Raw genomic sequence first — 16,939 nt, forward strand, 5'->3', positions numbered from 1 at the left:
CTGCCAGTGATACAGTAACAGTTACTCTGAAAGAGTCAGAAGAAATAAAAGCACTTCCAACTTCAGTGCAATTATTCTAAAGACCAAGACCCAAGCCCAAGCCCCACAGGGGACGCCTCCCACACTACCAAAGCGCCAGGAGACACCCCCTCAATGCCACCAACCCCACCCCCGAACATGAACCGACCCCACTCCCACCCTAAACCCCTCAACCTGGCCTGACCCCCAAGCCTCACACGCCACCCCACCCCCCCGATCCGATCCCACACCCCAAACTCTGATTCTCCCACCTCCACGAATGTCTGATCCCCCGCCCCCCCACATCCCATCCACTGACCTTGGACACTTACCTTCTCCCTGGCCTCTTATTTCCAATGGGATGCTTATACTCACTCGCTTTATAGTAGCTAGTGCTGTAAAAAGGGGGGCTTCCATTGCCCTGCTCCTTTTACACTTCACCACGGGAGCCGGGATGCACTTTGCTGCCTGAGATCTCACCCGGCCAGAGTCTCACCCGGCCTGAGTCAAGTGCCTTAGAAATCAAGCACAGCTAAGTGGGTATTGAGTGGCAATCAACCATAGGTTGCCACTTTGAGAAAGCTATGGCCCAATATAAACTAAATGGTACAATTTTAAAGGGGTGCAAAAGCAGGGATATCTGAGGTTGTATCATCGTTGACGATTACTGGTTAAGTTAAAAGGCTGTTAAAGAAAAGCACATATGTTGGGATCCTAGGTTTTATTAATAGAGGAATAGAGTTTAAAAAGAAAAGTTATACTGAACTTTTTAAACAATCAAGCCTTAGCTGACTATTGTGTTCCATTTTGCTGAAAATATGATAAATCTTTGGAGAGAGTGCAGAAAAGATTTACAAGAATGATACCTGGGATGAAGGACTTCAATAATGTGCAGAAATTGAAGGAATTGGGGTTTTTCTCCTTAAGGGCAGAGTAGATCAAGAAACGATACAAAGAGCTGTTCAAAAAATTGTGGATGGTTGTGTTTGTTTGTTTCTGGCAGAAGTGTCAAAAAGGACATAAATTCAGGCTGATTGGCAAAAGAACCAAAAGGTGATGTGAGAAAACATTTTTTTTTACACAAGTTGTTGCGATCTGAATGCACTGTCTTTAGGCTACAGCACAGGTAATATTTCACCATTAGCTTGGGGTTTCAGCATTCCACTGATGACTCAAGTAGGTGTGCTACCTGTGGTGATACTGAGACATGATACACACTAGTAAAGTCCCAGGTTTGATTCCAGGACTGTGATGTCATTCGATTGTGACTATGTCTGATTATTGACTAATCTGCTCTACTACAAAGAAAGGAAGAACTTCTAAAGAGGGGTCCTTCGTTTAACAGAGCATCCCCAACAATGCAACATTCCTTCAGGACTACAATGAAGTGTCAAGTCTGCATTATATACTCAAATACTAGCAGGTTTGAACCCATTGAACACCATTCTGACTCAGGAGGAGAGAATGACACCAGTGAGCCACAGTTACTCGGTTCCCTATTGTAATATCCTCATTAATCATTTTCTAGGCAATGGTTTACAAATGCAGCTCCTCTGGGCTCACGTGGGGACTATCAAGGGGTCTATGGTACAGTGTGAAAGACGAGAGCAAAGTGAGGCCACCGTTTATGCAGTGGAGAATGGGCTGGCTGTCTCACTACGAGACAGTGCAAATGGACAAACTCCACAGTGAGAAGCAGAATCACACATATCACTGACATCCTTAAGTAAATACTCACTTTTTAAAAATAGTTGAAACACTCTTTACATGTCACACTTCCACATTATATATTAAAATTTAAAAGGTGTCCTTCAATCAAAGAATTCTGAGAACCATTTTTCTAAACTCATGAAGAGTGGGGACTGGGCCAGGCCCCAGAATGTTAACACCTTCAGCAGGGGATAGGACAATTTACAGAAGAAGGAGGGCAGACAAAAGGCACAAATGGCCACATACATGAGTACCCCAGAATATTGAGGTACGACCTCCCAGCATTAGAGAGTTCATTCCGGTAAAGCCAGACAAATAGGATTAAAACTGCTTTATATAAATAACGCGCAATCAAACCATCTCTAATGTTAATTTTACTCCCTAACAATCAGGCTTAGTAACTCCATGCTGATGCAAATAACCTGCCATCTTCAGCACTCAATGTTTCAGTTATTTTTGTTAAAATAGCAATTAAAATAGGGTAACTATAAAGGTTGATTGTAGCTGTGATCTTTGAGAGAATTCTGATAAAATGATCTCTAATTTTGCCTGGAAGCAAAATGCACCATTTCACCACCACCGCAATAAGTCTTTCAGCTTAGATAAGACAACAGATGTTCTAAATGGATTTACAATATTAGGGAACCAAACATGGTGTGAAAAAAATCAATTTCCACTTACACATGGCAATGCATTCACAGGTCATTATAAATCAAGTGATCTGTTAAAGAGATTAGGTGCTTTAAACAGCAAAACAAAAATCAAGAGCCCCAAATACAAACTGGGTCTTGGGAGGTACTAGCACAGATTGCCAGTAACAGAAAATGGGGTGGAGGAAAGGTTGCACACAATTGCTGAAATAAAATATCTGAGTCCTTTAGAATATCAGAAATTGTGGTAGAGCTTGTATTTTAACAAATTCCCCACTCTCCGAACTTAAATATATCCAGGAGTTCACGTTCACAGTTAAAGTGCTGGTAATTTGCCAGCAATAGCCCAATGGCATCAGACCCTCCATCCAAATGACACGAGGTTAGAACAAAAAAGAAATTGATAGGCAAGCATAAAAAATTAGGTTAGGCCAACAATCTTGCCAACATTTTATACAAAATGATGCACATCTCCAGCTAGGTCTCTAATTCTCTTTGGGAGTTTAGGTAAATAAATAAGGCACCAATGCAACGTGTGTTGGTGAATATTATCCCAAGAACAAATTACAGCGTTCTAAGCATTAAATTACCTTATTTTCAAAACTAAAAGCCCAATAACAGCAAATAATTCTATAACATTGTAGCATGATACAAAGCAACACCAGGTTGGTGCTACAGAACTCTGGTTTTGATCCAATTTGGAGTTTGCCTCTGTTGCAGTACAGAACCACATGAGTTAGAGAAGGATTTGAGAGAATTATTTTGCAGCTCTGAAACACAGATGTTTATTAGAAAACTACACTTCGGCGACAAAGGGAAATTATGCAATAAACACAGCCAACACCCTTCCAACTCTTGAAACTGGGTCCGAACTATATCTCAGCTTGAAGTGCGAGGTGACATTTGACTTTGTCTATTGTTAGGGGAGGCAAATTAATCTATTTCAGCAGTCACAGGCAAACAACTGCAAGTTAATGGCACAAAATTTCCCAGAAAAAAAAGAAATGAATGGTAATGAGCTAAGAGAGAAGGGGAAACGAATGATCGTGCAAGAGTGATGAGGAAAAAAGGGAGCAGATTTTGAAAGTGTCAAAATTTGTTTATTTATGCCTCTCGTGAAGCCCCAGAACATATTTATTTCATTAAAGCTGCCATATAATTGCAAGTTGTTGTTGTTGAGGTGGGAAAGGAAGAAGACTGCAAGCTTTAACTTTAAAGGTAGTGGGGGCAGAGTGCCAGCATTGACCAGGAGGGGGAAAGAGTAGCAGCTTGAAGGAGCGGGAAAATAATGTCGGTATGGGTGAACAAAGGGATGGATGCAGGGAGGGGGTATGAAGGCAGGGGAAGGTGGGAAGGAAGGACAGTGTGAATGGGAAAGCTTGATCTGGATTGGGGCAGGGGGAGGTGCAATGGAGGAAGAAGAGTTCCAGCCTGAAGTGGATTTGGGGCAGGCAAAGAGGGTGAAAAGCATCAGCAGGGTAGGAGGGGTAGCATCCCTTACCAGTACCCAGAAACAGAATGCTGCTGTGAACCAGGGCAGAGGATTAAAATATGACCACAGTGTTGAGGGAGATGTCAGAGAAATGGTGGTATGTTGAAAATCTAACTTCCATTTTGCTTTTCCTTTTTCTTAAAAAAAGGATTAAAATGTTATCAACTGTGAGTTAAAAAGTGTTTAAAAGAGGTGAGGCCACATTGGATTTGGTACTGGGAAATGAACCGGGCCAAGTGTTAGATTTGGTTGTGGGAGAGCACTTTGGAGATAGTGACCACAATTCGGTGTCTTTTGTTATTGCAATGGAGAGGGATAGGGCCGTACGGCAGGGCAAGGTTTACAATTGGGGGAGAGGTAATTATAATGCGATTAGGCAAAAATTAGGGGGCATAAGTTGGGAACAGAAACTGTCAGAGAAAGGAACTAATGAAAAGTGGAACTTTTTCAAGGAACAAATACTGCATGTCCTTGATAGGTATGTCCCTGTCAGGCAGGGAGGAAATGGCCGAGTGAGGGAACCATGGTTCACGAAAGAGGTGGAATGTCTTGTGAAAAGGAAGAGGGAAGCTTATGTAGGGATGAGGAAACAAGGTTCAGATGGCTCGATTGAGGGTTACAAGTTAGCAAGGAATGAGCTGAAAAAGGGGCTTAGGAGAGCTAGGAGGGGACACGAGAAGTCCTTGGCGGGTCGGATCAAGGAAAACCCCAAGGCTTTTTACTCTTATGTGAGGAATAAAAGAATGACCAGGGTGAGGTTAGGGCCGGTCAAGGACAGTAGTGGGAACTTGTGTATGGAGTCAGTAGAGATAGGCGAGGTGATTGATGAATACTTTTCATCAGTGTTCACCAAGGAGAGGGGCCATGTTTTTGAGGAAGAGGTGGTGTTACAGGCTAATAGGCTGGAGGAAATAGATGTTCGGAGGGAGGATGTCCTGGCAGTTTTGAATAAACTGAAGGTCGATAAGTCCCCTGGGCCTGATGAAATGTATCCTAGGATTCTTTGGGAGGCAAGGGATGAGATTGCAGAGCCTTTGGCTTTGATCTTTGGGTCCTCGCTGTCCACGGGGATGGTGTCAGAGGACTGGAGAATGGCGAATGTTGTTCCTCTGTTTAAGAAAGGGAATAGAAATGACCCTGGTAATTATATTATAGACCGGTTAGTCTTACTTCGGTGGTTGGTAAATTGATGGAAAAGGTCCTTAGAGATGGGATTTACGACCATTTAGAAAGATGCGGATTAATCCGGGATAGTCAGCACGGATTCGTGAAGGGCAAGTCGTGCCTCACAAATTTGATAGAATTTTTTGAGGAGGTAACTAAGTGTGTAGATGAAGGTAGGGCAGTTGATGTCGTATACATGGATTTTAGTAATGCGTTTGATAAGGTCCCCCATGGTCGGCTTATGATGAAAGTGAGGAGGTGTGGGATAGAGGGAAAGTTGGCCGATTGGATAGGTAACTGGCTGTCTGATCGAAGACAGAGGGTGGGTGTCGATGGAAAATTTTTGGATTGGAGGCAGGTTGCTAGCGGAGTGCCACAGGGATCAGTGCTTGGTCCTCTGCTCTTTGTGATTTTTATTAATGACTTAGAGGAGGGGGCTGAAGGGTGGATCAGTAAATTTGCTGATGACACCAAGATTGGTGGAGTAGTGGATGAGGTGGAGGGCTGTTGTAGGCTGCAAAGAGACATAGATAGGATGCAAAGCTGGGCTGAAAAATGGCAAATGGAGTTTAACCCTGATAAATGTGAGGTGATTCATTTTGGTAGGACAAATTTAAATGTGGATTACAGGGTCAAAGGTAGGGTTCTGAAGACTGTGGAGGAACAGAGAGATCTTGGGGTTCATATCCACAGATCTCTAAAGGTTGCCACTCAAGTGGATAGAGCTGTGAAGAAGGCATATAGTGTGTTAGCTTTTATTAACAGGGGGTTGGAGTTTAAGAGCCGTGGGGTTATGCTGCAACTGTACAGGACCTTGGTGAGACCACATTTGGAATATTGTGTGCAGTTCTGGTCACCTCACTATAAGAAGGATGTGGAAGCGCTGGAAAGAGTGCAGAGGAGATTTACCAGGATGCTGCCTGGTTTGGAGGGTAGGTCTTATGAGGAAAGGTTGAGGGAGCTAGGGCTGTTCTCTCTGGAGCGGAGGAGGCTGAGGGGAGACTTAATAGAGGTTTATAAAATGATGAAGGGGATAGATCGAGTGAACGTTCAAAGACTATTTCCTCGGGTGGATGGAGCTATTACAAGGGGGCATAACTATAGGGTTCGTGGTGGGAGATACAGGAAGGATATCAGAGGTAGGTTCTTTACGCAGAGAGTGGTTGGGGTGTGGAATGGACTGCCTGCAGTGATAGTGGAGTCAGACACTTTAGGAACATTTAAGCGGTTATTGGATAGGCACATGGAGCACAGCTGGATGATAGAGAGTGGGATAGCTTGATCTTGGTTTCAGATAAAGCTCGGCACAACATCGTGGGCTGAAGGGCCTGTTCTGTGCTGTACTGTTCTATGTTCTAAATCAACTAGAATGCACCATTTTCAATACAAGATTCAAAATGTTACAGTGACCACACACCAGAGCTCTTAAACCTCTTCCCGGCCATCCCCTCTTTATTACATTTATAATTAAAGCCCTCCTTGAACTGTCTGCTTTTGTGAAGATGTTAGTTAACATTTTGTCCGTTTTCTAGGTGTGCCAAGAATGTTTGCCGTGGGAAATGGAGAACTAGCAATATTGCAGTAGCACACAGTAATCACAGAGTGGGGGACAGAACGTTCCAGCTGTTCATGCCGGATCTTCTGATCCTGCCGAAAGTGCACCCCCGCCGTGGGTTTCCAATGTGGCAAGGGGTGCATTCAATGGTAAACTCTGTTGACAATGGTGGGAACAGAAGACCCTGCCACCGACCAACAGCGCCACCTCCATGGAAAATCCACCATGCAGTTGTAGCATAGTAAAGGGAGCTATATGTCGCAGTGCTACATATACCAGACCTAGAGGGTGGGATTCTTTGGTCTCGCTTGTGGTGGGATCTGTTGCAACCAAGAATGGAAAATGTGACATTCCAGCCAAAGCTTCATTAACTTTCAGCAGCACCAAACAATCCCAGCCGCAAACGAGGATGGAACATTTCGGCCATAAATGCCAAAGACGGGATTTTCCAGCTGCACTCGCCCAAAACCGTAAAATCCCACCCAAGATCAATGGATCTTTGCATGGTCCATCCTGCACCTGCTACAATTCCTGTGGCGGGCAGGACAGGAAAATTCCCTTTAAGTGTCTACAAATGTAAAAATAAGTGTACTGCAGTTCCTTACCTTAATGAGTACAATTGTATCAAGTTAAAACCAGTTTTTCCTAACTTTTGTAACACAATCAATTTTTCACCTTTTAACAGGCTTCCTGATAAAAAGAAACCAAGCAGACTGCACTCAAGATCAGTAACACACAAACATTGAAATAAGTTATTTGTCCAGCTAGATGAGCAAACATAGGAAACAGAAAAATAAAATCTCTGTCACGGTACAGAGCATTATCTACACATACATCACATACCTGCCCTGCTGTAGCTTTGGCTCTATGTCAAGCTTGATAGAAACCCAAATAAAAAAAGAGCGTGTAAGCTAAGTAAAATTCCAGTGACAACGAACATTCTTGCAAATCAATGCTCTAGATCAGTAAAAGATGTTTTGTCAGATAGCATGCCGATCTACAACTACATCACAACACAAGATATGCGTCACATCACACGAAGTTACAACAAATAGTTAACATATTGCACAGTTATCATGTCCTATTTTCCCCGAATGCAATATATATATGTATAATATATATATATATATAATATAGTCATCCCATAAATGAAACCTAAACTTGAATAATCTTTGAATAATTTTCTTTTTAAAAACATTTCTACATCATAGCTCTGAAGACAAGAATAATGCACAACTAGAGTGCACCGAATTAAAATTAATAGAAATCATCAAATTATTAGATTTTTAATTGTGCGCGACATAGCCAGTAATAACTATGTAGATGGCATTTCACATCCAGGAATAATTAACTTGCTGGATTCTAGTCTCAGTTTGGATCACAAGTTCTAGTAATACGGAGCTCAACTAACTTACAAAATCAGTGCTCTGAACAAATAGAGACAATGAGTTTTACTACACCGTGATTTTAATGTAATACATAACTGAGGAGCTTTGAACAATTTGCACTGGAAACTCTTGATCCAATACTTAATGGGCAATACTGTGTCAATATCTTGGAATCCTTCACTAACACCAGCACCATGTGCACGAGAGCTGCAGTGGCTCAAGTATAAATCCACCCCCAACCCCCTGCGCCCAACCGACCCCACCCCACCCATCTTCTCAGGACAACCAGCAATAAATAGGTAATAAATTCAGTTTTGCTAGCTCTGCTTATATCCCAAGAATAAATATAACAAATACCTTCAGAGTTTGTAAACAGATAGTTAAGATTTCCTCTTCAAACACAAAAGTCCACTATTTTGTAACAGATACCATGCCTCAGAATGTACAGTACACGTTTCTTCCACTATACAAGTTCTACTTACTTGTTATTGATTAGATTTATTTCACAAAGGTATCAGGACATGTACAATATCTGCCTTTTTTCCACTATTTCCACGGTCACAAATCTTTAGTTTTTGTCCGTTGATACTCGAAAAAGCAAACTGTGCCTTTGATTGTTAACCAAATAGGTCCATTGACTGAAATTGTTGATGGTTGCACTGCTGGAACTTGGGAGATTTCCAATGACCTGTTCATGCTGATTGGTTATTTGTACATCGTAGCTAACAGATTCATTTATCTGGAAACTTGCAGATTGAGAGAAACTTCACAGACATGCGTTTTTACTGTTAATTGAGCATTACGAATCCTGTTAAGCTCCACATGATGTGGAGATGCTGGCGTTGGACTGGGGTAAACACAGTAAGAAGTCTCACAACACCAGGTTAAAGTCCAACAGGTTTATTTGGTAGCACAAGCCACTAGCTTTCGGAGCGCTGCTCCTTCAAATGCATTCCTCTCTCAATGCATTCATATATACAGTTTTCCTACAATGTTGACACCTACTCCCCTCCTACTGCTGTTCTGCATCATTGGTTTTCTGGTTTTTATAAAGAGTAGGTTAAGCCTGACAAACCTGGCTGAACTATTTGAAGGAGCAGTGCTCCGAAAGCTAGTGGCTTGTGCGACCAAATAAACCTGTTGGACTTTAACCTGGTGTTACAAACTCTACATGAACAGAGTACTTATATTGTACATTAAATATAGTAAGTTGTACTATTTGAATAAAATACCCTTAAGTTTGTAACCTGACTTCAATAGAATAAATGGGTTTACAAGTTCAGGGTCTATTTCCTACCTACCACTGTAGCCATTTCATTCATAAAATGGTAAATGCATTTTAATTTCCTTACACGAGTAAATAATATTGCATCTTTTGGTTCTGGCTGTGGTACACAATGTAAAAAAAAAATTATTTTACCTACAAGAATGTTTCATACATTACAAATTAGAGTTTTGAATCAAACTAAACACACATGAAGTCTTCTATATTAATACATTTGCAACATATATAAATGTTTACAAAATAAACATGTAAATTTTTCAACAGTCGCCACGTTTTCTTGCCCTGCAATATTCTATGGAAACTGATCATTTAAAAATAGCTCAATTTTCCAAACAGCCAACATTTCAGAATACGGTAAAGTTAAAATACGCTGACAGATTCCTGCAGATGTATTTAGTTTTCAGGGTGCTGAGCACAGTCATTTTCTTATAAATCCCCAAAATGTACCTTGTGAACTATAGGGGAAGCAGGCTATTTTCATGCCATCCTTTTTTTATGTTTTACTCCTGGACAGCACGGTAGCACAGTGGTTAGCACCGCTGCCTCACAGTGCCAAGGACTCAGGTTCCATTCCTAGCTTGGGTCACTGTGTGTGGAGTTTGCACATTCTCCCCGGGGTTTCCTCCCACAGTCCAAAAAGTGTGCTGGTTAGGTGCATTGGCCATGCTAAATTCTCCCTCGGTGTACCCAAAACAGGCACCGAAGTGTGGTGACTAGGGGATTTTCACAGTAACTTCATAATAGTTTTAATGTAAGCCCACTTGTGACACTAATAAATACACTTTAAAACCTTAAAGTTACAAAGTCAATGCTTGGAATGGACCAGGCTGACCCAAATCCATTCCTTGCTCCAAAAACCAAATTCAAATTCTAATTGAGCCCAATTCAAGGTCCCCAGAAGAGAGACAAATAAGATCCAAGCTGAAGGCATTGCACCTCATCCTGGGCTTTATCTGATGCTTGATCTTAGCCAAAAGGCAGAGAAGCGTGCTAACTGTTGTTGTAACATAGGAGCACCAGATCATAGTCAGATATTGTATCGCTTTCATGTTTGCAAAGTACCAGCATTATAAAAGACACAGTAAACATATTACAACAAAACTCACCCACATCTTTACCAAAAGGCATCTGGGGATTGGGACACTGAGCCAAGTAAACTATATTTCTTCATCACTGTTTACAAATAGTCAGGTATTTCAGTTGCTAAAAAAGGCAGACTCCTATGGTGCTGCTTGGAGGAAGTTAGATGACTGTCTCTCTAAGTCCTTCCCCTTTTGATTCCCCTGATCACCTTGCTTGAGCTACTTCCAATCCTATGCCTCTGATAAGTCCAGCTGCCCCACCCTCCAATTTGGGACCCCCAAAAATTTCTGTTACTGCCCCCCTTGATGCCCATGTCTCCGATGTCATCTTGTCTTATCTTATTCTCCTTGTGTCACCCTCTCTCAATGCATTCATATATACAGTTTTCCTACAATGTTGACACCGACTCCCCTCCTACTGCTGTTCTGCATCATTGGTTTTCTGGTTTTTATAAAGAGTAGGTTAAGCCTGACAAACCTGACTGAACTATTTGAAGAAGTGACTAAAAGAATGGACAGAGGAATGTCTACAGATGCTATTCCTTTGGACTTTCAGAAGGCATTTGATCAAATCTCTCAAAGAAACTGTTAGCGAAAGCTCATCGACACGAAGGAAAATTATTGAACGTTTAGGAAGTTGGCTGAGCGGCGGGAGACAGAGGAAGAATAATAGCCAGGTACTCTAATTGGTGGGATGTGACTATTGGTATCCCAGGAGGAGCTCTGTTAGAGCCTGAACTATTCACCACCTTCATTAATAATTTAGCTGAGGATTGCCGTGGCACAAAGATAAACACTGTAAGCAGTGAAGATGAAAGCACAAAATCACAAAAAGATAGTGACAGGTGAAGTAAACAGGCAAGATGATGGCAAATGGATTTCAATTTGGGAAAATGTAAAGTCACCCATTTTGGACCTAATAAAGATGGAACAAGATACATTCTAATGGTGAAAATCTGAAAACTGTGGAGGTCCAAAGAGATTTGGGGTCCATGTAAACAGATCATTAAAATGTCAAGAACAGATATAGAAAATAATCAACAAGGTTAATGGAATGCTTGCCTTATCCACAGGACTAGGATACAAGGGAATAAAAGCCTTGGTTCAAGCACACCTGGTAGTTCTGCAAACTACATCTTGGGCTGGATATAATGGCTTTGAAGGGAATACAACAGGGACTTATTAGAATAATACTTGGACTTGAAGGGCTAAATTACGAGGAGCGATTATGCAGACATCCGTTATTTTCCCTGGAACTTAAAAGGTTAAGGGGCGATTTGATCAAAAGATATTAAGGGAGTGGATAAAGTAGATAAACTACCCCCACTGCTGATAGTTTAATACTGGAAACACTATCTAAAAATTACAGCCAGACCTTTCAGGAGTGAAATTAGGAAATATGTCTATATACAAAATGGTAGAAATGTGGACCACTCACCAACAATTGGAAATTGATGCTGGATCAATTACCAATTTTAAATCTGAGACTAATCTAACTTTTTTAACCAAACTATTAAGAAGGGTACAAGGGAAAGCCAGGTATTTGGAATGATGTTGCAGATCAACCATGATTTTATTGAATGGCAGAAGATGCTTAAGGGACTACCTGGCAGGGGAGAGTCAATGATCAGGCAGGTGATGAGGCTACCCTAATTTACCCGGGGTGTGCTGATGCCTGCGATGGTTTGCCTGGGCGAGGGTAAAGTAAAGGATCAGAATGGCCAATTAGGTTAAACCGAGGTTTTACCTGATGCAATTTTTTTAAAGCAATCTTGGCCTTTTGGCTACGATGGAATTGTCAGATCAAGCCCGGGATGGGATGCAATGCCTCATCCTGTCAGCTTGGATCTAGTTTGTCCCTCATGTGGGAACTATGAATTGGATTCAGTTTGAATTTGGTTTTTTTTCAATAAAATTTTAAAAAATATAGCCTACTCCTGCTCCAATGTTCCCAATACTTCTGAAGTTCAACTGGGCCAAAAGAGACGAGGCATAAAATGGCGACAGAAACAGTATGAGAGAGAGGCAGGTATGGATAAAAATTGAAGCAATGGAATGTGTAAGCACGGAAAATGGGGCATTGGGAAATGCTAGTGAGCAAAAATGAGGGATGTCCAAGAGGCTCAGGAGAGCAAGAAGACTGGGGAATCCAATGAGGGATCAAAAGTTAGAATATAGAATTAATAATGACAAGTCAGGAACTGACATTTCAAGCTCAATACTTAGTTGGCAAAGTACCTTCAAACAGCAGAAAATCAACATTACCGACTGGGTGAAAGATGGGAAAATTATTTTAAAACAAAAATTTTTCAATAGCAGTATCTGCTGGCTTGACTACAAATGTATGCAGAACAAAAGCACGACATAATGTTGCATTTATGGTGCAAAATCTTGCTGGACTATTACAAGAGTTACAGGGATTTTTCAAAAAATGCAACAGATATACCGATATTAATTAAACACTAATCAATCTTCCGGGATTTGACAGACACTCCCTAGTCAGAGAATACAGACAGTGCCACATTTGCCTCAGTTATCTCTTTTCCTGTTTCTTACTGCCTCTCCTCTTCTGCTGGTCACCTCTTCTCATTTATTAAATAAGGTCCTACATTTGGGATAAAGTCAGTGGTATACGAGAATTTCCTGGCATTTAAAGGTGGCGTGTGATGAATACGTTGCACTTGTGAGGATAAAAGAAAGTGGAGTCTCAGCACGTGGATTGGTTGCAGTCAACAAGGCAGCTTTATTGAGAAATTGTTCACCATACAAAGGCTAGGCCGACACTGACTAATAGCCCACACAGCAGCCAATGACATCACAAACTAAACACGTGACTAGACTCTTAAAATGGCAGCACAACAACAAAACATCTACCCAATATATGTGCACCAGGAGTCTTTGTACAGTTATTTTTAAAGTTAGCGGTTTTCCTTGCTCAACTCAACAGCACAAGGGGCTGAAGCAGGATAATGGCAAGTTGCATGGAGGCTCAGGACCAGCAAGAGTCAGTCAGTGGTGGGGGAGTTATGGAAGGGGTCAGGAACATGGAGAAGTGGGAGAGGGAAGGACCTAGTGTCCAGAGTGTGGTGGGGACAGCTATTCAAAGGTAAAAAAATGTGCAGCCTAAAGGGCAATGTCAATAGTGTCCAAATATACGCCCATCTCAGGGTGTTTGCTCACAATATCCTTACAGGGTTTTGAGCTCACCGGCAATATCTCAATTATCCCCACTGAGAAAGTGCTCTCGGACAATCTCCTATACAGTGTATAATTTGCAGGGCCAGCTGAGCCTACAAATTTATTCATGTCTCACAGAGATGTGTGTACAACATTGGACACTAACACAAACTTTCAATAAAGTGTGAGCAATAATCACATTGTTTCTTCTACAATAGAACCATAGAAAATTACAAATCAGAAACAGGCCTTTTGGCCCTTCTTGTCTGTGCCAAACCATTTTTTGCCTAGTCCCACTGACCTGCACTTGGACCATATCCCTCCACACCCCTCTCATCTATGAACCCATCCAAGTTTTTCTTAAATGTTGAGACTCCACTTTATCCGGCAGCTCATTCCACACTCCCACCACTCTCTGCGTGAAGAAGCCCCCCCTAATATTCCCTTTAAACTTTTCTCCTTTCACCCTTAACCCATGCCCTCTGGTTTTTTTCTCCCCTAGCCTCAGCGGAAAAAGCCTGCTTGCATTCACTCTATCGATACCCATCAAAATCTTATACACCTCTATCAAATTTCCCCTCAATCTTCTACACTCCAGGGAATAAAGTCCCAATCTATTCAATCTCTCTCTGTACCTCAGCTTCTCAAGTCCCGGCAACATCCTTGTGAACCTTCTCTGCACTCTTTCAACCTTATTTACATCCTTCCTGTAACTAGGTGACCAAAACTGTACACAATACTCCAAATTCGGCCTCACCAATGCCTTATATAACCTTACCATAACACTCCAACTTTTATACTCGATACTCCGATTTATAAAGGCCAATGTACCAAAGGTACTCTTTACGACCCTATCCACCTGTGACGTCACTTTTAGGGAATTCTGTACCTGTATTCCCAGATCCCTCTGTTCAACTGCACTCTTCAGAGTCCTACCATTTACCCTGTACGTTCTACTTTGGTTTGTCCTTCCAATGTGCAATATCTCACACTTGTCTGCATTAAATTCCATTTGCCATTTTTCAGCCCATTTTTCTAGTTGGTCCAAATCCCTCTGCAAGCTTTGAAAACCTTCCTCACTGTCCACTACACCTCCAATCTTTGTATCATCAGCAAACTTGCTGATCCAATTTACCACATTATCATCCAGATCATTGATATAGATGACAAACAACAATGGACCCAACACCGATCCCTGCGGCACACCACTAGTCACAGGCCTCCACTCAGAGAAGCAATCCTCCACAACCACTCTCCGGCTTCTTCCATTGAGCCAGTGTCTAATCCAATTTACTACCTCCCCATGTATACCCAGCGACTGAACCTTCCTAACTAACCTCCCATGAGGGACCTTGTCAAAGGCCTTGCTGAAATCCAGGTAGACAACATCCACCGCCTTCCCTTCATCCACTTTCCTGGTAACCTCCTCGAAAAACTCTAATAGATTGGTCAAACATGACCTACCACGCACAAAGCCATGTTGACTCTCCCTAATAAGTCCCTGTCTATCCAAATATTTGTAGATCCTATCCCTTATCACACCTTCCAATAACTTGCCCACCACCGACGTCAAACTTACTGGCCTATAATTTCCCGGATTTCTTTTGGAATCTTTTTTAAACAACGGAACAACATGATCCACCCTCCAATCATCTGGCACCTCCCCCGTGAAAACTGACATTTTAAATATGTCTGCCAGGGCCCCTGCAAGTTCAACACTAGCTTCCCTCAAGATCCATGGGAATACCCTGTCCGGTCCTGGGGATTTATCCACTCTGATTTGCCTCAAGACAGCGAGCACCTCCTCCCCTTTAATCTGTAAAGGTTCCATGACCTCCCTACCTGTTTGCCCTATTTCCGTAGACTCCATGCCCGTTTCCTCAGTAAATACGGATGCAAAAAAACCATTTAGTATCTCCCCCATCTCTTTTGGTTTCATACACAGTGTACCACTCTGGTCTTCAAGAGGACCAATTTTATCCCTCACTATCCTTTTGCTCCTAACATACCTGTAGAAACTCTTTGGATTTTCCTTCACTCTGTCTGCCAAAGCAACCTCATGTCTTCTTTTAGCCCTCCTGATTTCCCTCTTAAGTAGCTTCTTGCACTTTTTATACTCCTCGAGCATCTGATGTGTTCCTTGCTGCCTGTACATTTCATACAACTCTCTCTTCCTCTTAATCAGTGTTACAATCTCCCTCGAGAACCAAGGTTCCTTATTCCGATTTACTTTGCCTTTAATCCTGACAGGAACATACAAACTCTGCACTCTCAAAATTTCTCCTTTGAAGGCCTCCCACTTTCCATTTACATCCTTACCAGAGAACAGCCTGTGCCAATCCACACTTCCCAGATCCCTTCTCATTTCATCAAATTTGGCCTTTTTCCAGTTCAGAACTTCAACCCCGAGGACCAGATCTATCCTTATCCATGATCAGGTTGAAACTAATGGCATTATGATCACTGGATCCAAAGTGTTCCCTCACACTCACATCCATCACCTGCCCTAAATCATTTCCCAATAGGAGATCCAATATCACATCCTCTTTAGTTGGCAGCTCTATATACTGATGTAGAAAATTCTCCTGAACACATTTTACAAACTCTACCCCATCTAAACCTTTAACAGTATGCGAGTCCCAATCTATATGTGGAAAATTAAAATCCCCTACTATCACAACTTTGTGTTTCTTGCAGTTGTCAGCTATCTCTCCGCTGATTTGCTCCTCCAATTCTTGCTGACTATTGGGTGTGGTCTATAATACAACCCCATTAATGTGGTCATACCTTTCTTGTTTCTCAGCTCCACCCATAGGGCCTCTGTAGACAAGCTCCCTAATCTATCCTGCCTGAGTACCGCTGTAACATTTTCCCTGACCAACAATGCCACCCCCCCACCTTTTATCCCTCTGCCTCTATCCCGCCTGAAACATTGGAACCCTGGAACATTGAGCTGCCAGTCCTGCCCCTCCTGTAGCCAAGTTTCACTAATGGCTATAATGTCATATTTCCATGTGTCTATCCACGCCTTCAGCTCATCTGCCTTCCCCACAATACTCCTGGCATTGAAATAGACACACCTCAAAAGATTATTTCCACCACACTCTACCCTTCCATGTGTGATTTTGCTTGAACTAACCTGTCTTTTTACCCCTGCTCCACTATCTGCTCTGGCACTCTGGTTCCCATCCCCCTGCAAATCTAGTTTAAACGCTCCCCAATAACACTAGCAAATCTCCCTGCAAGTATATTGGTCCCCTTGTAGTTTAGGTGTAACCCATCCCTCTTGTACAGGTCCCACCTGCCCCAGAAGAGGTCCCAATGATCCAAGAATTGGAAACCCTGCCCCCTGCACCAGTTCCTCAGCCACGTGTTCATCCGCCCAAGCATCCTACTCCTGCCCTCACTGGCATGTGGC

General features: G+C 42.2%; 1 protein-coding gene and 1 pseudogene across 6 annotated transcripts in view; both read right to left on the minus strand.

The window, feature by feature from the left end:
- LOC144495888 (amyloid beta precursor protein binding family B member 2-like) overlaps window positions 1–16,939 on the minus strand; it is a 330,576-nt gene that overhangs the window by 250,864 nt on the left and 62,773 nt on the right. The window lies entirely within an intron of this gene.
- Window positions 10,034–10,252, minus strand: LOC144501695 (U2 spliceosomal RNA; annotated as a pseudogene).

This window comes from Mustelus asterias, chromosome 1, assembly GCF_964213995.1.
Source record: "Mustelus asterias chromosome 1, sMusAst1.hap1.1, whole genome shotgun sequence".
Lineage (NCBI taxonomy): Eukaryota > Metazoa > Chordata > Chondrichthyes > Carcharhiniformes > Triakidae > Mustelus > Mustelus asterias.